The sequence below is a fragment of the Camelus ferus genome, chromosome 6 (genome assembly GCF_009834535.1).
Source record: "Camelus ferus isolate YT-003-E chromosome 6, BCGSAC_Cfer_1.0, whole genome shotgun sequence".
NCBI lineage: Eukaryota > Metazoa > Chordata > Mammalia > Artiodactyla > Camelidae > Camelus > Camelus ferus.
The window spans coordinates 50,306,585-50,332,225 of NC_045701.1; the positions used below are offsets into that span (position 1 = coordinate 50,306,585).

General features: G+C 34.4%; 1 long non-coding RNA gene across 5 annotated transcripts in view; it reads left to right on the forward strand.

The window, feature by feature from the left end:
• The window catches only part of LOC106730238, a 579,289-nt gene that overhangs the window by 371,719 nt on the left and 181,929 nt on the right, over positions 1 to 25,641 (forward strand). For all 5 annotated transcript variants that reach the window (XR_004320690.1, XR_004320693.1, XR_001366677.2 and 2 more), the window contains one exon: positions 3,846 to 3,897. This is a non-coding gene — a long non-coding RNA (uncharacterized LOC106730238). The remainder of the gene's footprint in view (positions 1 to 3,845; positions 3,898 to 25,641) is intronic.

Consider the following 25,641-nt stretch of genomic DNA (forward strand, 5'->3'; position numbering starts at 1 on the left):
CCAAGCACTAAATGGATATGTGACATATATTTTACCATATTCAGTCTTCAATTCTTTGAACTAGTATTAGCATTCACATTTTATCAGGGAAGTTATTTTCAGAGGCTCACATGTAGCAGCTGGAGGGGTCAGAATCCTACCACAGTATTCATTCCATTTCATTCTGCCTAATATCATTGTTTCCCGACTTGTAGGTTTTACTTTGGCTGTCTGGGAGAGGTGACTAAAAACTTGCATGTAATGATCATATTTCTTGACCTGGGTTTTAAGAAATTTGGAGTGACGGCTCATAGGGTGGATTGTCCAGGAAAGGAGGTGGAAGAACTCCCTGTGTCAAGGTGGTGGATATCAAATTTTTTTTTCCAGTCTGTGGTTTAGGCTTTTGGAAATAATTAGGCTAAGTAACTCCCTAAGCACTTCACACCACTTTATTTGCCCTGTGAACCCAAGACTGCACTGAGAAAGATGGAAGGGGACAAGCATCTTTGACTGGCTCTGACCCAGACGTTTTGTTCAGCCTTTTTAATACTACACCTTATATATTTCACTATACAAACAGCATCTAAATCTGCAAATAATGAACTTCTGGGTTTATTTATAAACTTTTGGTTTACTCCCATTGTCATATTTTAAGGCATAGTACACAGAGAATAGATCATATGAACATCGGTGATGTAGAATTTGTCTTCTAGTAGGACTATATCTCCTACACCAGGGATGTGTATTTAACATATTTAACAAATGTATGGAGAAAACACCAACCAATCAGACCAGATACCAGGGTAGGGTCCTGGATACCTTGAGGTGTGCCCTGAAATTCCCCTGGATTAGATGAGGTCCTCAGAATCTCTAGAAAGAAGTCACAGTGAGCATATAGTGCAAGTGACCCTCAGGGACTGGAGGCAAGAGCTTTTCATCACCTAATAGGAAACCATTCCAGTAGTTAATAGCTGACATAGGAAGAGATCAGCCCTGCCTTAGAACTACAAATTCCCTATGCCTTTATGTGGCTTATTTCCTCTAAAAATCTTACATAAAGATTAATTTTGTAACCTTAAAGATAGAAGAAGACACAGAAAGCTTTTTAGAATAGAGTTGGTAGCTTTAACAGCTTGGTACCAATCAATCTCTTTTGGAAGCTGCATATTGAAAATGTGTTTTCTCTGCTTCCTTAAGTCAGCATGCTAAGAAATACAGATGTATAAAAAAATGGTGGACTTAAAATTAAGAGAAATACACATGACTAGGATTTTAGGAGGGGGCTGCATACTTTGTATTACAATGAAAGACTCTGATTGGTATTACTCTGAGGATATTGGCAGTAATCGCTCAAGTTTAGAAACTTTAGCTGACATTCACCTCACGAGGTAAATTCTATTTGTGTGTGTGTTTTATCTACTTTACTGAAATTACTCAGATTTTTCAATATATATTCTGTAAAGCACTAAGATATGTTTTATTGTTACATACGAGTCACAACATGATTCTGCTTTGGATAACTAAATTGCCTGTAATTAAATTTGAATATATGATATACAAAAGATTTAAGATAATTTTGATTGTTCTGTTCACCTTACACAGCCTCATTCTCTATATTGTGAATTAAACAGCAGTATATTATTCTCTTAAGGAGAATTAGATATAATAGTCCTGTGGCTCTCATGAAATGTAAAACATGGACAATAACGTTTCAAAAGAGAACAAAAGGATACATAAAAAGTAAAAGAAACCAAAATCTGACTTAGTTACTCAAAGAAAAGCAAATATATCAGGTATCTAGGGAAGGTATAAAACTTTAGATATTCTTTAATTAAGCCTCAATAGTGATACGTCCAGAAAAGCTCCAGCTCCACTCTGAAATAGCAAAAGATGAATGTCAGTAGGCATAAAGTTGCCGTTTAAAGCAAAATTTAAAATTAACTTGCATTTCTGAAAGTGTTCAAATTAGTATGATTGTATTGCTTCAGTGAAACAGTTATGATACTGCCTCTACAAGTTTTCCAATAATTTACTGCATCTTAAAAATGCTGAAAAGCTATTTCCCATAATCATCTTTTTAATTTATGCCCTTGGAAACCATGAAATTATTTATGGGGTGGCTGCAATAGAATAAAATTACTTAATTAAGCCACTTTTAACTGCTTGGAGTTGAACTCTTTAGTTAAAAAGTGGTAGGATTTAATTCATAATTAAATCAACTATTTTTTGTTGTCTGTGGATCCCCAAAGCATGAGCACTTCTGAAGATACAATGTAGTTAAAACTTTACACATCAACCTTTTCTGGTGAAAAGTAAGAAAATATATGTCAAGCATTTGAGGGGTTTCATTTAGTTGACGGTTTTCAGATTCCTGCTGTATGTATTCCAAATTGGTTTTATATCAGTAAACAGGACTGATCTTATCAATGGTACCAAATTATCCTTGACATGATTGAATATTGATGTATTAATTAGTGTAGGACAGCAAATTTTAAATGAAACTTCTATTGAAAAAATGCAAAGAATAATGCATTCTATGATGTGTTTTATGAATTACTAGTTAAGAAAATTTTTCAGAAAGATATTTTTAATAACTATATGATTAAAATTTCCTCAGTAATTAAAATGCTTATTCAACATTGATGATGGAAAAGTCTTAGTAACTATTTTAAAACATTTTCCTTATCATCTAAATAGAAACTAATTAATATTTCTCATTTTAATTATATTTGGTTTCTAAAAAAGTATCATTTAAGAAGTTTTCTAAGAATGTAAATAAGCATACAAAATACTGATTTTTATAAACAAAATCCAACCATACATAAAAATTTTATTCATTCTATGAGATCTCTAGGTTGTATAACTTTATTTCTCACCACCATACACCCAGGACTTAAAACACTTCCTCATACATGTGGGTGACCCCAATATACTTCCTGAATAAATTAATAGATAAAAAGATAATAAAATATTACTAATTTTCCTCATCTATGTACATATACCCTAAATTTGTAAGCATCTTAAAAAATAATGTGACTTACAAAATATTTGCATTTACCCTTCTTTTGTACATTGCATCTTATCAATCCTCATAAATCAAAAATTACCTTGCAAATTGTGTAAACTATAAAGGAAAGTAAATATTTCATAAATATCCAGATGGAGATGCACAATTTATTAGTACTTTGATTTGAGATATCCAAACGCTGTTTCTATTGCAATGTCTCCAACATTTTTCTTCTTATATGCAAAATAAATATTAAGTGCTATGTTAAAAATTAGCTTTACCTGTCTAAATAGGAAATGAAATGGACAGAATCAATGCTCATTTCTAATATTATTATAAAATAGATGTCCTACGAACTAATTCAAACCCAGAAAATTTTTCTAAATAATAAACATACATTTTTCTAAAAGGCCCAGGACCAAAAGATGATAAAGAAAATTTACTGGGACCTGGGTAGAAAAATTAAAACATCTTCTTTGACAATCTGTAACCAAATATTGGTGCGTTGTGAGTATAGGCTTGAACTCACATTACCTGCAGGTCCCAGGACATTGAAAGTTAGGATATTAACATATATCCTGGGTTGATAGGATATTACCTATCTATTAGTAGTTTCATCATTTAAATAAAGGATGTGGCTCCATTTTTTATGTTCCACTGATGACAGCTTTTAAGCGTCGCTCCTTCCTCTTCTTCTCTGCCCCACATCTAGACAGGCATGTGAGAAAGCCTGGGTGATCTTTCCCTTAGCACCAGTGAGAAGTTCAAATTCAAGCCACATGTGATATCCCTTACTCCAGCCCCACCCCCAACCACTGTAAGAGACCCCTAGCCAATAACATTTTCTTTCTCTCTCCAGCTATTTTTGGATCTGTTTAAGAGCTGCCCCATTCTCCCCAGAAAGCCTCCACGTGAGTAACAAACCTTTTCATAACCTTTTCAGATGTGTGCGTGTGTGAGCATTGGTCTCAACATCAAAACCAAATTTGAGGTGGAGGTCCATCCTGAAATGACCGAAAATGAAAGATTACAAACTGAACATGACATGTTGTGTTGTTCATTGACCCAGCCTTTCTCTTGGACAACAAATGAATAATTCAAAACTTAGACTAGTATTATTATTAATGTCAGTGTCATCAGTCTATGATTTGTTATATTCATCTATCTCCCTTGGAGAAAACTGGATATTTTACATTTTCTAGACTTTAAGGACCTTCCTCTTCTATATGATCATTTAAAGATGACCAAAGTTCATTCATTAAATGCACATTTTCCTACTGTGCTCATAGGTAACAAGTTTGAGCCATGTGACTTACACTCGTTCAGATCAGCTAGAAGCTCTCCTGTAATTTCTTACCTAGCAGGAACTTCTATCCTATCTTAGGTGCTCATGAGCTCTAAAACTCTGAAGGCTGTAGGCAGCCATTAAGAGCAACAGCTTTGAAGTACACCTGGCTTTTTAAGATGCTTTATAATTTGTGTTAACTTGAATGCTTCGTATCCTTTTGATCGTGCATTTCCTCATTTATAAAATTAATATTTACTTCATATCTTATAGAATAGTGTACATATTTTTTAAAGTTTCTAAGAAATACCAAAATTAACATAGCAACAACAAAATCCAAATCCAACTTACCCCCTAATTAGTTCAAATCAATCCCCTACATTAATAGCCTGAGAAGAGACATGCCCATTAATAGGTATAAATTCTATTTAGCTTTCTCTCTCCTGTCCTACACAAGCCAGGCAAAATAAGATGTGGTTAGATGTGGAGAAGGAAGCATGGAATTGGGAAGACAGAACAGCACAAATGAAGTTTCTGAGAGTGGAAAGGAAGAAACATGTGTTGGAGAGACAGAGAAAAATGCAGGTGTGTGTGGCAGAGATACAGCAGGTAGAAGGACAGTGACTGAAAATAGAAGTTAGGGTTGATTATGTAGGCCTGTATATTTTAGTAATAATTTTGAATTTCATCTTAGGAGCAATTGGAAGCATCAAGAAATTTTATCAAGGCATTTCTGAGTTCAGATTTATATTTGTAATTATTCTAAGTGAGACAAGATGGTGACTTATAGGAGGATGGCATAAGAAGACATCAGGAGAAATTTTAAATTGACAGAATCTGAGTTTATATTATGGATTACATGTTTGTGTCCCCCCCCTCCTCAAATATAATGAATTGAAATCATAACCACCATTGGATGGTATTTGGAAGTGGGGCCTTTGGGAGGTAATTAGGTCAGGAGAGTGGAGCCCCACGATGAGATTACTGCCCTTATAAGAAGAGACAGAGAGCCAGCTTGCTTCTTCTCTCCTTTCTGCCATGTAAGGATGTGAAGAGAAGATGGCCCTTTGCAAACCAGGAAGAGAGCTCTCACCAGACACAAATGCACTGGTGCCTTGATCTTGGACTTTGAACCTCCGTAACTGTGAGGGAAAGGAAAAAAAAAAGTTTTTCTTTAAGCCATGTCATACTCCATTATAGATAATACTGAAGAAAAAAATCAGTTATTGGAAAATAAGAGTTCAGTTTGGGAACATAAAAAAAATGTGACATTCAAGTGAAGATGTCAAAAAAGCAAGTCTATATATAAACCTGGGATTTAGAAGAGCTGTTTGCCTGGTGATAATAATTAAGGAGTTTGTTGAGTTACAGAATTTTTTTAAAGCTATAGAAAATGGATTCAATCATTGATAAAAAGACATAACAGGAGAATAGAAGATGGCCTGTGGCTGAGCCTTGAGGAACACCAGTGCCATTAGAGAAGGCATCTGTACAAGTTTTTACCAGTCTGTACAAGTTTTGAGTGTATGGTACATCCAAATTCCAACTAAATAAATACCTAGAATTTGCATCTTATAAATGCCAGACAATGTGTTGCACAGGCATGAGTCATAATAAAACAGACTGAGTAAGGTTTTCTAATAGAGAAAGCAGGACCCTGCACTTTGAAGGGAAGAAGGGTCGTTGTGGGGTTGGGAGGTACGAATAATGCCAAGTTTGACACCTTATAAAATGGAGTGCAGACGGTCTAAAATTGAAAACACAATGTGATGTACATATTACTTGTCAGAGTGTCACATTATCATTTTAAAATTTAATTTCTGAAAATAGGAAATGTTAAGGCAGTTTAGTTTTTCCATGTTGCCTCTTGTCTAAAAACTTGAATTCAAACTGTGTATTTCCTGTAGTCATTGATATTTCTATATGCATAGCTGTATTTCCACTAGTGTTTCCTACTCTCCAGAAATCTCCAGGAAGTACATAAATTATTTTAAAATTCTATGAATTTAGCAAAAGCCTCAGAGTCACTAGAAAAAATGACAAATATAGTAAAGATATTTCTGCCAAGTGATTTGGCCTTGATTTCTGTGAAAGCATATGCAAATACACAGACTGCAGACAGGGAAGAATATTTTAGGCCAAACCATTTTTGAACTAGAATCAATTCAATTATTCTAAAGCTTATTGTGCAGTTTATGGATTATCTAGCCCTGTTCCATTTCTTTTTTCTTTCTGATCCTTGTATTTTGCCAATTTTTCTGCTGCTTATAATTCTTCCAGAAGGTGATCTAGGGAAAAGAAAAAATAAAAGAGAAAGAAATCTGAATGAAAACATGGCTATTTGTGGAAAGCTATCTCACTTAGGAAAAAAATATTTAGTAGGGTAGAAAGGGTGAATATATTTGGTAAAATTAAATTGAGAGATTATATGTGGATTTAATGTACATATGTCCCTAATTATTTTAGACAAGTAGGTTTAAATGATTTTTAGCTGTTTGCTGAGCTTCTTTTACATTTTAATCTCTCTTTAATATTGTTTTCCTAAATACATACTTATAAGAAGCTTAAAAATCAAAATAAATGTAATTATAGTTCCTGTGGGTAAAGTAAGAGCTGGAGTCCTTTGAATAATCCCCTACATTCACATACACATGCATACACATTCACAGGCACACTCATTCACACACATGTACACACACATTCATTCATACATGCATGTACAATCATGATACCTGGAAACTGGGTTCGCTTCTTGGTGGATATCAAACCAAAAGACACAACCACGCCAAAGATCAAAGATCGAGAGAAGGAAGGATTTATTACTTGCAGCAAGTAAAGAGAACACCAGGGACACCTAAAATCTTTCCCAAAGCAGTGTCTCCCATAACAGCAACATTGGGGAAGTTTTAAGGTAAGGGTACATGCATATTCATAAAGGGGCTTGGGCAGTCTACAGAATCCAGTCTTTAGTTGATTGAAGTTACAAGGGTCAGAAAAGGTCAGCAACATCATCCTTTAGGTTCCAGTAGCTCTGGTGGTTGAGCTTTCAGGCTAATCTTTACTGTAGAAACAGAACTGAGAGTCTTTACAACTGATTTTTTCTTTGCTTTTGTTACTTCTCTTGCCTGATAATAGTCACATTGTTCTCTTAGGATCATTAATTACTGAAACCTGTACAAAGGCAAGCATTGTGGTGTCGACTGAAATAAATGTGCAGCCTAAAAGTTGAGTTATGTTTTATTTGTAGGGAGGACTCGGGCCGTGATGACAGCCCCTCAGATGGCTCTGCGGGACTGCTCCGGAAGAGGAAGGGGAGGAGCTAGGATATATAGGAGCTTTACAACAAAGATCAGATAGTTGGAACAATAAAAGATTGCTTGTTATCTAAAGAAAACCAGGTATCTCAAGTTAAAGAATTTAGTGCTTTTCTATGTATGGGAGGAAGCAAACATTTGGGCTCATTGAATTCATTCCTTTGACAAGCACCTAGCTATCTAGGGCCAGTATCCTGTCCTTTCTTACTCTGAGTCCCCTCAGGGTGCACCATTGTGAGTGGCTACAGAGGCAGGGCTGCAGGCCTGTCCTCACTGGGGGGTGGCAGCGGCCTCTGATGACTTGATTTCAGCATTGTTTACTGATACAGTTGCAGTATTTTCGTTCACAGTGGCCAGGCTTAGATCACAGAATGTTTCAGGCCAAAAATGGCTTCTCTTACATCAAGAAAAACATTCCTGGTTCTTTCTCTGGGGACCCCCTACCCTGTCTGCTTACAATTATACATAGACATAATTTAAACGTAGACATAAACACATACCCACACCAGCCCCTAAGAAAGCCCTTTGGCTTTCTCTGCAGAACTCTAGGACTGGATGCAGTTTGAAAATTCCTGCTATTAACACAAGCATTATATCATGAAACAAACATTCTTTTATTTTTTAAGCACAGGAGCAAATTACATGGTATGAACATACACAAAAAGAATGAGTGTCATAATCACCTAAGTCTAGTAAAGTAAAGGAGTATGTAATGTTTAATGAAATGCTTATTTATAATTGTTACACAAATAAATGGACAGAAAGGGTGGTTATTGTTTACACAGATCACTAGTATTAGCATTTAATTATGTAACTTGATTAGGATAGATACCAACAATAAAAGTGAGAAATGGCCAAAGGAAGAAATGTTCTATTGTTTGTCTTAATCAACCCAGGGTCATTAACATATCCAGATCCAGACATTCCTACTTTATCAGTAGCAGGCAGCTTTGAGCAGAAGGTCATGGAGAAACACTGTTGCTCCTTCTCACTCCTAGGTCTAATAATACACTTTAGTGGAATAGCAGTATGACTTAAATTATGCCTTGGTACCTTTATCAAATTTCTCACTCCCTAATGGGACAAAGTACTTTATTTATGTTGAAGCAGATTTTCAAGCACTAACTTGAACTTAGATAAGAGTAATTGTTTTCTATTCGAGGAAGAGGCAGGGCTATGATCCTAGGGGCAACAGCCATAGTACAAAAAGGAAAATTGCTTTTAGTCAGAATGTTGGCAATCTGGTGGGCCCAGCATCCCCCCCCAAAAAAGGCTCTGAACATACTGCTCAGCCATAAATAAGAGGCAGGGGTTGGGGAGCCTTTATTTCCTGCAGAAGAACTTAACTATATTGTTATGTATATTCCTTGAGGAGGAACCAGCACCCTGCCTCAGAGCTGCACTATTGTTTCTTAACTGTTCCTCCCTTGTTCCTGCATTCCTTCCCTTCCCAAATTAGCAACCATTGAATCTTCCCTTTGGAACTCAGGGGAGGACTAGGAGGCTGGAAGAAGCCTACTCCCTACAAACAAGAAACGGGACATGGAAACATTCATACCTAGGGGGACCCCACAGGGTCCTGCTTGGTATCAGCTGCAAGTAAGAAAATACCCAAATGAAAGTCACTGTTACGAAAAAAAGGATTTAATGAGAAATGTGGAGTGTGAGAGTTTTCATGTTTATCATGAAGATAAGTGTGTAACTCCACTCTTCTTTGTCTTTCAATTCACCTCCAATGTCAGCCCTGATCACAGCTCAAATCGAAAGCTGTATGTGTGGTTCCACATCTCTAGAAAGTAATCAGTCATGGTGAAGGAAGGAATAAAGGAGTCTAACACCCTTCAAACTATGACCTCTGTACCCTGTCTTCACAAGTGGGCATCAGAACCTTTCTGGATACAAATTTCCAGAATAAGCCTGTTTTATGTTGTATCCCTACCCTTGCCCCAATTGTCCAGAGCTGTTTCAGTTTATCTTTCTGCGGTTTGCTAAGCTATTATAAATTTTCCATTCTCTGTGTAATTTCCAGAATGCTAGTATCTCTTCTCTTTACTGATCTCTTATTGATCTAAACCCGTTATTTTGTATTACCATTTTTTTGTGTGGAGTTTTGAGGACGAGGCAAAAAATGTGCAGCATCGGTATGCTAGCTTTAACTGCAGATAAGGGTTCCTTTATATTATATAGACCAAAATGACACAGAACTTTAGGTATAATGCCTATAACATTAAAACACAGCAAATCAATGCTAATATTATTCTATCTTGCTTAGACACTACTGCTATCAACTTGGATGGTACTGCTACTGACATTTGTTGAGAACAGGCAGTGATTTATGTTAGGCTACTGAGGTAAAGTAAGTTATTGTTCATTAACTGGCAAAACTATAGCATAAGACAGGCTGACACAACAATTTTGTCCTGATAAATTGTTGTGTGCTTATTTGCAAGGCTGGCATAAATAATCTTATTTTTTCAAGGTGCAAACAATAGATAGCAGGAGACCATTAGATGTCATGCCTGTGAAGGGCCAACAGAGCAGTACAGCATCCTCAGGGCTTACTGCTTGAGGATCATTAATTTATGTTTTCTGGTGTGTGGACTCATTTCTAAGAAAGTCAAAAGTCTGTTTCCAATAATTTTGATGATAAAATAGTCATTGTTGAAAAGAACAGGTTTAGTTGTCATTGTGCTATTTAGGGCAAAAGCCTACATTCATAAAATTAATGTGTTTTTCTCTGAATTGTAACATGAAGCATGAGCAGGAATCATTTTGAGTGGATATTTGTTCAGTCATCACTATTTTTTATTGGTTGACCCTAATCTTAAAATGGATCCTTTCAGATGATAAATTTATCATTAATTGTCATGCTCAGTTTTTTTAGAATTTTTAATTGAATAATTTTTGCTATATTCAGAAAGGAGTGCTTGCATGTGATAAAACATTAAAATATTTAAAATACAAGAATACAATAATTGTGGTTGAGTATGCTAATAGAAACTGTAAGAATTAAAGTGATTCCCCCATATGAGCTGTCTATTACTGTAGTGTAACAGATATGCAATACAGTAGTGTAACAGATCTATTATATAGTAATGTGGGAGCTTGGACTTTATCATTAATTAGAAAGTGAGTATAGAATCTATTGCAGATTAGATTAAAAGGAAACTTTACTGAAAACTGAATATAAAATGCAGCCTTAATTTAATTTCATCCTGTAAAATAGTTCAGTCATTCTGAAAATTGTATGATGAACATATTTTAGATAAAAATACAAATTTCCATTTTATATCTCAGTCCTTTGATGCAAAAAATAAACATCTGGGTGGATATGGAATGCAGAACATTGTAAGCTGCACCCACTGAGTTTCATTTTGAGATTTATGGGCTGTGTCTTGTTCTGTTGGAGGGCTGAACTCTATTCTAGTTGTCTACTCAGTGATTAATTCTTCATATACTGTGCTCTACAGCCTTCTTTTTCTTCATGATTTCTGAATGTCTCCTGATAGTTTCCATTCTTTGTTCTTTTAACAGTTACTTCTGTCCTAAACACAGTAAGTTCAAGTTGTTTCCAAATACAGCCAATAATATGCTCCAAAATAATGACTGAAGATGTCCGACAGTGACTGCCTAATTTAGACACTTCTCATATAAAGTGAACTTCCTTTTTTTGTAACTCAATTTTACTTAATGCCTTGATGCTTTCAAAATTCCAACTGTAAATTAATACTAAAAGAGACAATACAATATTGAAAGCAAATTGTTGGTATGTTATTTATATAATTTTGATAGACTAGAAATACTTAACCTATTTCTGGCTCTATGAATAATCCATTCTGTGACCCTATAAAGTTATTTCTTGAATCCACATCTTGAATTACCCCTCTATAAAACTCACTAGTTTTTTTTTTAAGGAATTAAATGTGGTTTTATCAGTTTTGCCTAATAAAAATCACAGAAAAAAAAAGCTGAGATTTTATTAGTGTTCTCAGATATCAGATTTTATTTACTTTGCCAGTTCTAGATAAATGTTATTTTAAGTTATGAATTTACATCAGTCCTGAGGGATGTGCGTGATTTGTTGTTAAAAAACATGAATACACAAGGAAAATAAGAAGGAAACTCTAGAGACACGTAACAAAAGAGTGTACTTTCACAATCTAACAAATCATTTGCTAAAATGGCTCAGACTCCTCACATTCATCAAATGTGAGTGATGTGCTCTCTCATTCATTTCAAAGCTTTTGCCATTGAATAGACAACTAATTTTATTCTTCAATGTGTATTCATCATTAAATCTTTCCTTCAATTTAAATATGTATATGGCTATAACAAGGAACTTTAGTGCTGAAAAATCATTTCAAGGGAGAGCAAGATGAAATCTGTTCATTATAAGCATTTATCAAAATTGTTTAGTTTATGTTTAATCTTCCAAGAATAGATCAACTTTTCAGCATAACATAAATCTCTAGTGAAAATTATGAGACTTTACTTTGCTTACTCATTTTTAAGGAAAAATAATCCTTATAAATCAAGTGGCTAGATTATAAAAAGTTTGGTAGAGCTAAATGTTTTTTAAAATTCTGAATTGCTACACAAATTTAAAACACAACTCCCTCTCAAGCTCTGATTATTACATTTCACATGCTCCTTTTCAAAAATATATTCCCCAATCCTATTGGTAGTGAGATTGAAGAGACCCAGATATGCTATATTAATTTAACAATTGTGTGTTGACCTGCTATTATCTTCAAAGCACTGGAATTGACTAAGGAATGGAGATAGTGAGGAAACCAAATTTAATGCAATGTTATCATTGGCCTCTATTTCTATACAGTGGAAGAAATGAGATTTTTTAAGTTTATAATTTTATTAAATTTTGTGTGAAAACAAACATCTATAAGTGCACCTTTTCACGCATAAAAATATTCCTTTGATAGTAAAAAATAAACTCAGTTATGCATTGATGAGTTTATATATATGCAGATAATATTTCTGGGAAAATATACCCTAAAATGTTTCAAGTGTTTGCCAGTAGGCTGGAGAAAGACCTACTTTTTGTTAAGTTTTTACCTTTCTTCTGTTTGACTCTATTTTGTTTTGGCATGTATTACAATCTAAATACTTAATTTAGGTATAATTTACTTAACAGTAAAACACAATCAAGTAGTGTGTGGATGGAGCTGAATTTTAACAAATAACATACAACCTTGTAAACACTACCTCATTCCTCAGTCAAGCGACTGCTGATCTTATTTCTATGATTGCAGATTTTCTTTTCCTCTTGTAGAACTTCATATAAATAGAAAAACATCTTACGTACTTTATTGTTCATCCCCTCGTTCACTCTGCGCAATAGTTTTTGAGATTCATCTGTTTTGTTACATGTATCAGTAGTGTATTCTTTTTTAATGCTGAGTTGTATTCCATTGAATATATAAACCACAATTGGTTCATCTATTCACCTGTTGATGGATATTGTGGCTCTTATGAACAAATTTATAGGAACATGTACAAGTTATTGTGCAGTTGTATATTTTTATTTTTATTGGTAAAATACTTGGAAGTATGATAGCATAATAGTGTGTTTCAATGTAACAAGATATTGGAAAATTAGTTTTTAGAGTAACCATACCAGTTTGCATTTCCATCAGAAATGCATGAGATTTCTATGTGCTTCATTATCTTCTTAGAGACTTGGTATTGTCACTCTTTTTCATGTTAGCTTTTCAAGTGGATGTGCAATCACATATATTATGGTGTTTTATTTTACATTTTCCTGATGACTAAATATCTTGAGCATTTTATTGCCCGTTTTTTACTTCTAATTTTTATGTTATAAGTGGTCTTCATACATTTTGATAATAAGCCCTATATGTTATTAGGTACTATAAGTATATTCTGTCATTGTTTGGATTCCACTTTCACTGTTCAGTGTTGCCTTTTGAAGAGGATTTTTAAATGAAGTCCAGTTTATTGCCTTTTTTTTTTTCAGTGTGTGCTTTTTTTGTTGTTGTTGTTCTGAGAAATCTTTGCTTCCACCCAGTTCACAGTGACTATAATTTCTTTCTAAAACTATGTTTCCCTCTAGAATTTCATAGTTTTAGGTTTTTATTTAGGTCTGTGATCTATTCCGACTTTATTTTTTATATTTTATGAGGTAAGGGGCGAAGTTTATTTCTTTTTCTATAGACATACACAGTTGTTCTAGAAAATATGTGAAAAACATAGTCTTCTCAAATTGAATTTCTTTGGCACCTTTCTCAAATCAATTGACCACTTACATGTGTGTCTATTTCTAGGGTCTATTGTTACATTGACTTTTATGTCTAGGTTTATACCAGTAAGAGACACAGTTTAATTCTGTATCATTATAGTATGCCTTGAAATAAAATAGCAAAAGCTCTCCAACATAAGTTGGACTCCTACAACACACCATACACAAAAATTGCCTCAAAATGGATTGTGGATTTTGATTTTACAAGCTAAAGCTATAAAGCTCTTAGAAATAAACAGAAATAAATCTTTTTGAGCTTAAATAAAGCAATTACTTTTTTTTTCAGATACAATGCCAAAAACAAAAGAGATTTTAAAAAAGGTTAAAAAAAGGCTAAATTGAACTTCATCAAAAATGCAAACTTTTGTCACTTAAAAAATACCAACAATAAAGTGAAAATGCAGCATACAGATTAGAAGAAAATATTTGAAAATTATGTTTGTTAAAAGACCTGTGTCTAGGATGTATAAATAACTCTTATAATACAATAATAAAAAATAAATAAATAAGAAATAGAGCCACACACATATAGTCAACTTACATTTGACAAAGGAGCAAAGGCAATCCAATGGAAAAAAATGGTCCTGAAAAAACTGGGCACTCACATAATCAAAAAAGGAGTCTAGAACTAACATTATACCATTTACAAAATGTATTCAATGAATAATGGAACTAGGTATAAACTATAAAACTAGAAGATAATATAGAAGAAAATATAGATGTTTGGGGTTTGGCAATGAGTTTTTAGACACAACACCAAAATCATTATTCATGAAAGAAAAAATTGGTAAGTTGGACATCACTAAAATTAAAAATATTTGCTCTTCAAACAACAAGGATGAAAAGATAGGACATAGACTGAAAAAATATTGCAAAAAACAAATCTAATAAAGGACTTATATCCAAAATAACCCTTAAAACTTAGCAATAAGAAAATTAACAACCCAATCAAAAATTTGGCAAAGGATTTGAGCAGATACTGCATCAAAAACCATATACAGACGTATGGCAAATGAACATATGAAAAGATGCCCAATAATATATGTTATTAGGAAATTGCAAATTAAAACAGCAGTGAAATACCCTTACACACCTCTTAGAATGGCTAAAATCTAAAGCACTTATAACACCAAGTGCTGTCATGGATTTGGAGCACAGGAATTGTCATTTATTGCTGATAGGAATGCAGTGTGGCACAACCTCTTTGGAAGACAGTTTGGCAGTTTATTACAAAGCTAAGCATAGTCTTACCATACAATCTAGCAATCAAACTCCTAAGTATTTAACCAAATGAATTAAAAAATTAGGTATTCATGAATATCTGCCCATGAATCTTTATAGCAGCTGTATTCATAATTGCCAAAACTTGGAAGCAACCAAGATACCCTTCAGTAGGTGAATTAAACATATGTGCATCTATACAATGGAATATCTTTCATCAATAAACAGAGATGAGCTGACAAGCTACAAAAGGACATGGATAAAGCTTAAATGAATATTGCTAAGTGAAAGAGGCAAGTCTAAAGAGGCTACACACCATGTAATTCCAACTATGTAACATTCTGGGAAAGGCAAATAAATAAATAGAGACAATAAAAAGAAGTGGTTGCCAGGGGTTTGAGAGATGGGAAAAGGATGCATACATTGGAGCACAGGGGATTTTTAAGGCAGTGAAACTATTCTGTATGGTACTGTATCAGTATATACATGACATTATGCATTTGGCAAAACCATATGTTTGTACAACACAGAGTGAACATAATGCAAACAATGAGCTTTAGTTAATAGTAATGCATCAGTTGTAACAAATGCACCACACCAATGCAAGATGTGAATAATAGAGGAAGCTGTGAGTAGGTGGGAAAACAAACTTATGGGAGCTCCCTGTACTTTCTGTTCAGTGTTTGTGTAAACTTAAATCTGCATTAAGCATTAAATCTATTAGTTTAAAAAAAAAAGACAAAAAATGGATTAAACAGACAAAGGGTTTGAAGACATTTCTCCAAAGGAGATGTACAAATCACCAACATACACATGAAAAATATGCTTAACATCATCATTAGGGAAATATTAATTAGACCACAGCACAGTGTGATACCTCCTCACACAAATGAGGATGGCTGTAATAAAGACAGACAATAACAAGTGTTGGCAAGAATGTGTAGACATTAGATCCCTCATTCATTGCTGGTGGGAAAATAAAATGATTTAGGTACTTCGGAAAACAGTATGGCAGATCCCTAAAATGTTAAACATAGAGTCCCCATATGGTGCCAATTCCACTTCTAAATGTATAGCAAAGAGAAATTAAAATATATGTCCACACAAGAACTTGTACATGAATGTTCACAGTCATATTATTCTCAATAGCCCCAAAGTGGAAACAATGCAAATGTCCATCAGCTGGTGAATGGACATACCAACTGTGTAATATCCAGATAATACAATAGTATTTAGCCATAGAAAGGAATGAAGTACTATTAGATGCTACAACATTGGGCTGTGTGAATGAAGTCAGTCACTATAGACCATGTGTTGTGTACTTTTATTTATATCAACCATACAGAATAGGCAAACCTATATCAAAAGATATTAGATTAAGGGTTGCCAGGGACTAGGGGTAGGGAGGAATAATAAATGACTGCTAATGGGTTTGGGGAAATGGCCTAAATTTAGATTTTGGTGATAATTGCACAACTCTGAATATATGAAAACCATTGAACTGTATCCATTACATGGATGAACTTCGGGCTATGTGAAAAGCATGCGTGCAGTATTCCCTGGCAACACTGCTGTAGATTATGGTGGAAGTTGGGTCGGATGATAAATCGTTGACTCAGGCTCCCACTACACTGGGTTTCTTTAGGCTAGCAGTGAGCATTGTGCATCATCATACAGACTCGCTCTAAAGAAATATTAATTCTTGACTGGCTTTTCTGACTGACTGAGTTACAATAACTCTGTAAAGACACTAAGAAATAGAGTTAGTCCCAGAAGTAATTTATAAATGGGAGTATTACCTTTACCAGTGAAAGCAAATGTGTACTTTAAACCTCACCAAGTTAGCCTTAACATGAAATGAAAATATGTACAATTAACACATATCAAAACAATTTATGATACTAAATATAAGAACAAGGTAATTAAATTTTAAATGATATTTGTCTATTATGCTGAGATTTTAAGTGCAGATAAACTTTTATTTAAGATTTCTGGCTATTTTATTCAGTGCTAGTTTGTTGTTGCTATTGTTAGTTTAGATTAGTCCCAACATCACATAATTTGGACGAATATAAGTGAAATTATATTATACAGAATAAAAATAAAATGTAAATTCCTAAATGAGACTGCTATTCTCTAAAGTATTTTAATTTAAATATTTGCACCGTTTTCTTGCAGAAAAAATTTCAAGCTTGACTGCTTAATGTATTTGAAAAAGGTTCCAGAGTAAGATGGTGATGTTGTTGGCAGTTAGGTTCTTGTCTTGTTGCAAAAAGAATTCAGAGACGAGACACAAAGGTCAAGAAAGTAAAGTGAGGATTTATTAATTGATGGGATGCTCTCAAGGAGATAGTGGGCAGGCTCAGGTGAGCAGCTGCACTGAGTTTCTTTGGCAAGTTGGTTACATAGGGTGTAAAAATGAGTGGCCAAAATATTCATTGGAGAGGGAAGGGTTTGGGGTCATATTCCCTGATTTCCATCCCAGATCCACCTTCTCAAGGGAAGGAGGGATTTTTGTCCTTATTTAGTCTGGATTGGAAGTTTCACAGCATTGGTGCATGATGGATACTTCTAATCTGCAAGGCTAATTTTTTTGTAATGAGGGCATAATAAAGAAGAGGTTATTTTTGGACACTGGAAATTCCTGCCTTTTCCCACCTTTCTTTGCCTACCTCTAGGCCACTTGTCACTCCAAAATGTGTGGTTTCTTCTTCATCTGGAGGTTCCCCCCATAAGGCTATCAGCATATTTTTCAGCAGAAACCTTGTAGGCAAGAAGGGAGTGGGATGATATATTGCTGTAACAAAGAACAAAAGAAAAAACACTGCTGATTAAGAATACTTCACACAGCAAAGTTATACTTCAGAATTGAAGAAGATAGAGAATTTTCCTGACTAACAAATTCTAAGAGTTTAATACTAGACCAGTCTTACAGGAAATGATAAAGAAGGTTCTTCAAGCTGAAATGAAAAGACACTAATTAGTAGCAGGAAAACAAATGAAAGTATAAATTTAGAATATTCTTAAGGTTATAATGGTGGTCAGCAAATCACTTATAACTCTAGTAGCCAGGCTAAATGAAAAACAGTATTAAAATAACTATAACTGTAATTGTTTGTTAATGACTGCATACACTATACAAAGGTGCAAATAGTGACCTCAAAACACAGAATGTGAGGATAGAGGAGTTTATGTATGTTAAAAGGTATTATCCACTTCAAATAGACTGTTACAAGATTTTTTTTTTAAGAATCGTAACCACTAAGCAAAACTTATTAGTATATATAAAAATAGAAAGAAATCAAAGCATACCACTCCAGAAAATCCTCAGATCACAAAGGAAGAGAGCGAGAGGAAAAAAGGAACGAAGAAATTAAAAGACAACCAAAAAAGAATTAACATAGTGGCAACAGCGAGTCCATTTCTATCAGTAATTATTTTTAGTTATTTTGAATGTAAATGGACTAAATTACCCAATCAAAAGATTGCCTACAAGAGACTCACTTTAGCAGAAGAACACAGGTAGCCTGAAAGTGACAGATGCGAAAAATATTCCATGCACTGGAAACCAAAAGAAAAGAAAAAAAAATGGCTGGGGTGGCTGTGGTAGCTGACAAATTAGTCTTTAAGACATAGGCTGTAACAAGAGACAGAGTCATTATATAATTTAAAAAGCAATCAATATATTGGGAAGATAGAGCATATATAAATATTAATCACCCAGCCAAGGAGCATCTAAATATATAGAGCAAATATTAACAGATGTGAAGGGAGAAATAGCAACACAGTAATAGTAGGAGGATTCAGTAGCCCAGATTCAGGGTAGAGTCTAGATAGATCATTCAGACAGAAAATGAGTAAGAAAAGATGGGAGTTAAGCTGCACATTAGATCAGATAGGCTTAGCAGACGTTTACAGAACATTCCATCCAATAGCAGCAAACTACACATTGTTCTCAAGTGCACATGGAAACTCTTCCAGGATAGATCATAGGCCACAAACCAAGTTCTAAAAATTTGTGACCTAACTTCTCTGGGCCTGTGTTTTTAATTGAAATAAAGATACTAATACATATAATATCTCTTGAGAATTATAAGTTAATAAGTATAAATGATCAGATTAATGCCTGACCCTTAATATGAACTCAATAAATATTGTACAATATTTTTGTTATTACTATTTTTATTAAGCATGAGTGGAAAAGTACAGGAAACCTGTAAATTAGTTTTCCATTGCTGTTGTAACAAATTACTACATAAATAGTGGCTTAAACAACACATTTATTATCTTACAGTCTGTGGATCAGAAGCCCAGCATGGGTCTCACTGGGCTAAAATCAAGGTGTCAGCAGGGCTTTGTTTCTTTCGGGAGAAAGATCCTTCTAGAGAAGGATCCATTCCCTTGCTCATTGGTGTGGTTAGAAGAATCAGTTCCTTACACTCGTAGTGCTGAGATCCCTGTTTCCCTACTGGCCGTCAGCTGAGATCTGTTCCCAGCTTCTAAAGAGCAGCCACATTCCTTGGCTGTAGCCCAGTTCCTTCCTTAAAAGCCGGCAGTGGTAAGCCCGGTGCCTTTCACACTTCAGATCTCTCTTCCTTCTGTTGTTGCATTTCTCTGATCCACCCGTCCCTTGTCATCTGTCATCTTCAACTTTTAAGGGCACACGTGATCAGTTTGGGCCCACCCTGATAATCCAGGGTAATCTCTCCATCTCAAAAAATTTTAACCTTAATCATATCTGCAATGTCTCTTTTTTCCATGTGAGGTGACATGTTCACTGGTTCTGAGAATTAGGAGCTAGACAACTTTAGGGAACCACTATTCTGCCTAAGGTCACATGCTAAATGACACGTGGGAAGAGAGGCACTGCACCAGGATAGCCTCTGAGAGAAGGACTTTGGTGTAACAAGAGTCTCCATCTCTCTCAGATGGAGAAAGCACAGCTGGAAGGGAGAGATCCCATCCCTGAGGCCTGTGAATGGGCATTCAGCTGTTACAAAGGGCTTCCTAGCTTCTTTTGTCTTACTCAAAAGAAAGGATCCAAACTGGAGATTGAAAACATTATGTAACAAATGGTTTTATTAGTAGAGTAAAAGTTAATGAATTACACCTTTGAGAACTGAAGGCAGGCCAACCCAAAGGAGGAACATGGTGCCACTCCTTTGTTTGTTCTGTCTTATATCCTGGCTGAGGGCGTTCTTGTGATTGACAACACATGTACCTTGAGTGCTCAGGCATACTTGTCTCCATTGTGCATGCTCTTACCCGTGATACACACAGAAAAACCTGTGGGAGGGGGCCCAAACCGCAATGCATATTACAGTATAATGAGTATTAGGTTATGCTCAGCCGCAGCATTCAGTTCTAAAGGGCTTCTTTGTTGACGCTCATTTAGAGAAAGAAAAACTCTTTGACGCTCCTTATCCTGAGCACAAGCATATTGTTATCTTCTGGATTCCTCCCTACCCTTTCCTCTCCCCTTGCCCAGTGCTCATTTCTACCTAACTTTCTAACACAGGGACTTTGATTCAATTAATCCTCAAAGGGCAGTGTCCAGGGCTAACCATGGCTTCACTGGCAACATGTATTAAAGATGCAGGTGGATTCCTCTAAGTGTAACCCTTGAACTAGAACTCCTTTAACAGAAACAGTAAACTTTTAGGGGGAGGTTTATGAGGCACATGTGTTTTAAGTTGTCCACACCCAACCGCCACTGGAATACCTAGCGTAATCTCACTTAGCATCACTCTTGAAAATTGCTTACAGAGACCTTTGAAGGTGAAAAGTCAGAATCGGAAAATGTGTTATGATGAATGTAAATGGCAAATGAAAATTTCACCCTAAAGATTAGAGAGTTTACCTAAAATTATCAGACTGTATTTCTAAATCTAAGCATTGCATAATTATCAAATCTCTGTAATTATGATAATACTGTAATTGGCAAATTTCTTCCCATTCAAAAGTAGATGGGAAAAGATTTTTTATATACCTGTTTCTCATTTGTATAGATTTCAAATTCCACACAAGTACAAAGCTCTCATAGATAGGATTTCTAGTTTTAACTGAATTATATCCTGTTCTTCTAAAATCCTAAAGTTCAAATCTGCAGCCAGTTACAAGCAAAAATGTCTTACCATTATAAAACTTTTAAGTGCTTACAACTCCAAGTTTAACCCTCCAGGCGTCTAATTTTATAATGTCTGTAATTTATGCCAAATGTCAGAATCATTGTAATGAGAAACAGTGAAACATAGTGCCATTGTTACATGTCATCTGCAGAGTATCAAAAATATCTTTAATGTCAATGTTAAAGCCATAATTATAAGGGCAATTGGTAGCATGTTATAGTCAATACTTTAACCTGAAGAGGCCACCATCATTAGTTTTTACTCACTGACTAGGAAAATGACTCCAATTCATAGCTTCAAGTCAATATGGATTTGCAGCCTTTGTGTAAGTTCTAAGCCTTTCTGTTCAAAGTCATTGACTAAGCCTTATTTTTATGATGAATTCAGCATGAAAGCACAAGCAAAAGTAATTTCATACTCTCAATGATTTAAAAAATACTTAAACAGGAATTATTGCTTTTTAAAGCAACCCTTGCTTTTATATTAAAATTTGTTAAGCTCAAGCATTAGTACTTAATTAAGCTGGTTTTTAGTTTTCTAGTGTAATAAGATCTAATAGCTTAATTTAATTAAGCAAACATAACATTTAGTCAATGGGATTGCTGTATTTTCTCCATGAAACTACTGATTTTCAGTCTGGAATTCTTGAAGGAAAAGATAGTTCTGCATTCAGATGTTTTATCACATCATATCTTGCACCATATAATTTAAAACATTTGTGTTTGGTTACCAGGTAAAACTACCTAATTGAAGCCTACTGTTTTCCTGTGATAATAGAGATGTAAATTGAAAGAATGCATTCAAGAACTAGTGAAAAATTGAAATGTCCCCTATGGGGATTTGAAAAAGGGGTCAATTAGAAATAAATAAAAGGATTTAAAATTAAAGAGTGGGTTGCAAAAGCTAGAACTCCTGTATTTGTAGAAGAACCAATAAAACGTCTATGGATTTCTCTTTTTTTCCCCTCAAAGCAATGTTCCTTGGCACAGTAACATGATAAAAACAAGCGGATAAATACAAGGGAGATTTATGAAGATGGATAAACGTTACTTGATGATCTGTTGGAATAAGAGTCAGGGATGTCTAAGATGATTCCAGGGTTTCCAGCTTAGGAAAACTGGTGGATAGTAATACTCTGCCTTAACAGAGAAAGTTCAAAACAACATGAAAATGTATTAAGATGAAGAAGATAATTCACCTTCTATCTCTTGAGGACAAGTTACTTGAGACACATGCAGGCTTTTGAAATTAAAATAAAATTCAATTCATTGAATTTCAGCTTCTAGTTGTTGAGTAAACTGTGCCTTGGCAAAGAACCTTGGTTTCCTTAGGAATCAGATGCTTCATCCTAGTCAAGGAAGAATAAAAGGAAATTGTTCTGTAGTACAGTTATGACACATTCTCAGGAGAATGGTGTTGCCAATTCTGTAATCACACAGTCTAAAGCAGTACTTAGAAGATTATTAAATATACAGAGAATCTATAATGCTATGTTTCCTGCTAACTTCCAAAAACATGTGATATATGGAACTATCTCCTTTAACTGTGCTCAGCTGTGGAGACTATTAACACTTATTTTACATATTTTTATTTTTCTAATGGTAATGACAAAAACACATGAAGAAGAGGTATATCTTCCTATTGGCCAATTCAGTTATTTCTCATTGTTTTTTAACATTTGTCTTCCGTATGAATCGGTTGCCACCTATGTAGTCATGTAGAAAAAAGATTTATAACATTAACTGAAATTACACTAATATTTATTATAATATATTCAAATTTCTATACTGTTGGTAGACACTTGGGTTGCTTCCATGTCTTGGCTATTGTAAATAGTGCTGCTATGAACATTGAACTGCATGTACTTTTCGAATTAGAGTTTTCATCTTTTCCAGATACATGCCCAGGAGTGGGATTGCCAGATTATATGGTAGCTCTAGTTTTAGTTTTTTAAGGAGCCCCCGTGCTGTATTCCATAGTGACTGCACTAATTTATATTCCCACCAACAATGTAGGTGGATTCCCTTTTCCCCACACCCTCTCCAGCATTTATTATTTGCAGAGTTTTTGATGATAGCCATTCTGATCGGTGTGGGATGATACTTCATTGTGGTTTTGATTTGCATTTCTCTAGTAATTAGTGATGTTGAGCACGTCTTCAGGTACCTGTAGGCCATCTGTATGTCTTCGGAGAAAATGTCTGTTTAGGTCTTCTGTTCATTTTTTGATTGGATTTTTTTTTCATATTGAGTTGTATGAGCTGTTTATATATTTTGGTTATTAACCCCTCATAGATTTTATCACATGAAATATTTTCTCTCACTCAGTAGCTTGTCTTTTCATTTTGCCACTGGTTTCCTTTGCTTGAAAGCTTAAAACTTTGAAAAGATTCTAAGTTTAATTGGGTCCTATTTATTTATTTTTGCTTTTATTTATTTGCTTGAGGAGGCAGATCTGAAAAACTAATGCTACAATTTATGTCAAAGAATGTTCTGCCTATGTTCTCTTCTAGGATTGCTTTGTGTTTTATGGACATTTTAACAACATTAATATTTCCAGTGCAGGAACATACTATATCTTTCCATTTCTTTCTGTCATTTTCAAATTTCTTCATCAGTGTTTTATGGTTTTCAGAGTATAGGTCTTTCACTTTCTTGGTTAAGTTTATTAGGTGTCTTACTGTTTTTTGGTATCTTGTAGTATCTGAAGTAACCAGTAAAAGGATGATAATCAAAGTCATAGCAAATAAGATAATAAAAAGATATATTGAAATACAAAAAAAATGCAGTTAATACAAAAAAGCCAGGAAAGGAAAAATAAAAATGCCCAAAAAGAACAAAAAGAGCAAAATTTTATTCTCCAAATATGCAGAGATTCATGCTAGGTAAGCATGCTATGCAAGCTAAAATAAAGCTGATTTTTCTGTATTAATATTATATGTTTTTAATTTATATTAACATATAACATTAATATAGCACAAAAAGATTTAAAATTGAGTAACAGGAGAGATAAAGAGGAACATTTCATTATGATAGGTAATTTAACAAGAATTTAAAATATTAATAGATTTACATAAACTTAATAGCATAGCTTTAAAATATACAAACTAAAATGTGACAACTAAAATTAGAGATCAACAAATCTACAATGTGAGTTGGAGATCTTATAACACTTCTCTCAATAATTTATAGAAAAAGCTGAGAATTATTACACATTGAAACAACATGATTAACCAATTTGACCTAATTGAGATTTACAGAACACTGCATCCAACAAGTGCAAGAAATTCATTTTTTTAAGTGCACATGGAACATTTATCAAAGTATTCTGAATCATGAATTATGTTTCAACACATTTCAGAGGTTTAAAATAGGACAGTGTATGTTCTGTGAATACTGTAAAATTAAATTAGAGCTCAGTAAGGAAAAAGTAAATAGAAAATCTCTAGATTTGGGGAAATGAATCAGAATCCTTTTAACTAGCCTCTGGGTGAATTTTCTTAAGTCAATTACAAGGGAAATTGAAAATATTTTGAACTCACTGTTAATGAAAATACAGCAGATCAAAACATGGAGAATCCAGCCAATGTAATAAAAATTTGGAAACTTTCATTCTGTAGCACTAGAATTCATAGATGCACTTCAGGATAAGAATGTGAGAGATGACAAGCTTTCGGACACCCTTGTAAGAGAAGCTTGGAGGCCAAGCATCTTGAGAAGATATACCTCAAGTTCTCCATGCAGGCAAAATTCTATCATTTCCCCTTTGCTCCATGGTGAAGACCATTGTCTGGTACTTGGCTGAGTGTTCTAGGACCGCACCTTTCCATCAGGTTATTTACTTTGTCACAGAAAATCAAATTCTAAAATTTAGAACTTTACCTATTAAGTATTTCACAACATCAAATCAAATCACACATACCAACAGAACAGAAATCAACACAAATTTCAATTGCCTGCCGTTAAAAGATTGAAACTGATATGATTTCAAACTGAGACAATGCTATGTAAAGCTGACCTCCAATCATAGTGCTTAGAAGACTCTGTGAAGATTTCCAGTTCCCACTCTGGACAGATGCAGGATAGATACCCTGAGGAGTTAATCAGTAAAGAACCAAATGTATCAGTCATTTTAGCCAGGCTGCCTCATAGATTTTGCTGGCATTTGAAGAAAAGAATAAGTTGGCATGATTAACAAAACCACTCTGCTCCATTTTTTATAAATTTAGCCAGAAAGGCTCACTGGTTTTTAAAGAAATAGGAAGATTAAGTTACTTCAAGACATACAGAAATCAAGTAAGGAACATGGAGAAAAATTTCCTATGCTGAAACAGGCATAATAAACATCACAATTAGTAGCAGCATGTTAAATTATCCTTAATCATTAAAATGAACTTATATTATGCATTCTTTCATTTTGTATCTTTCAAA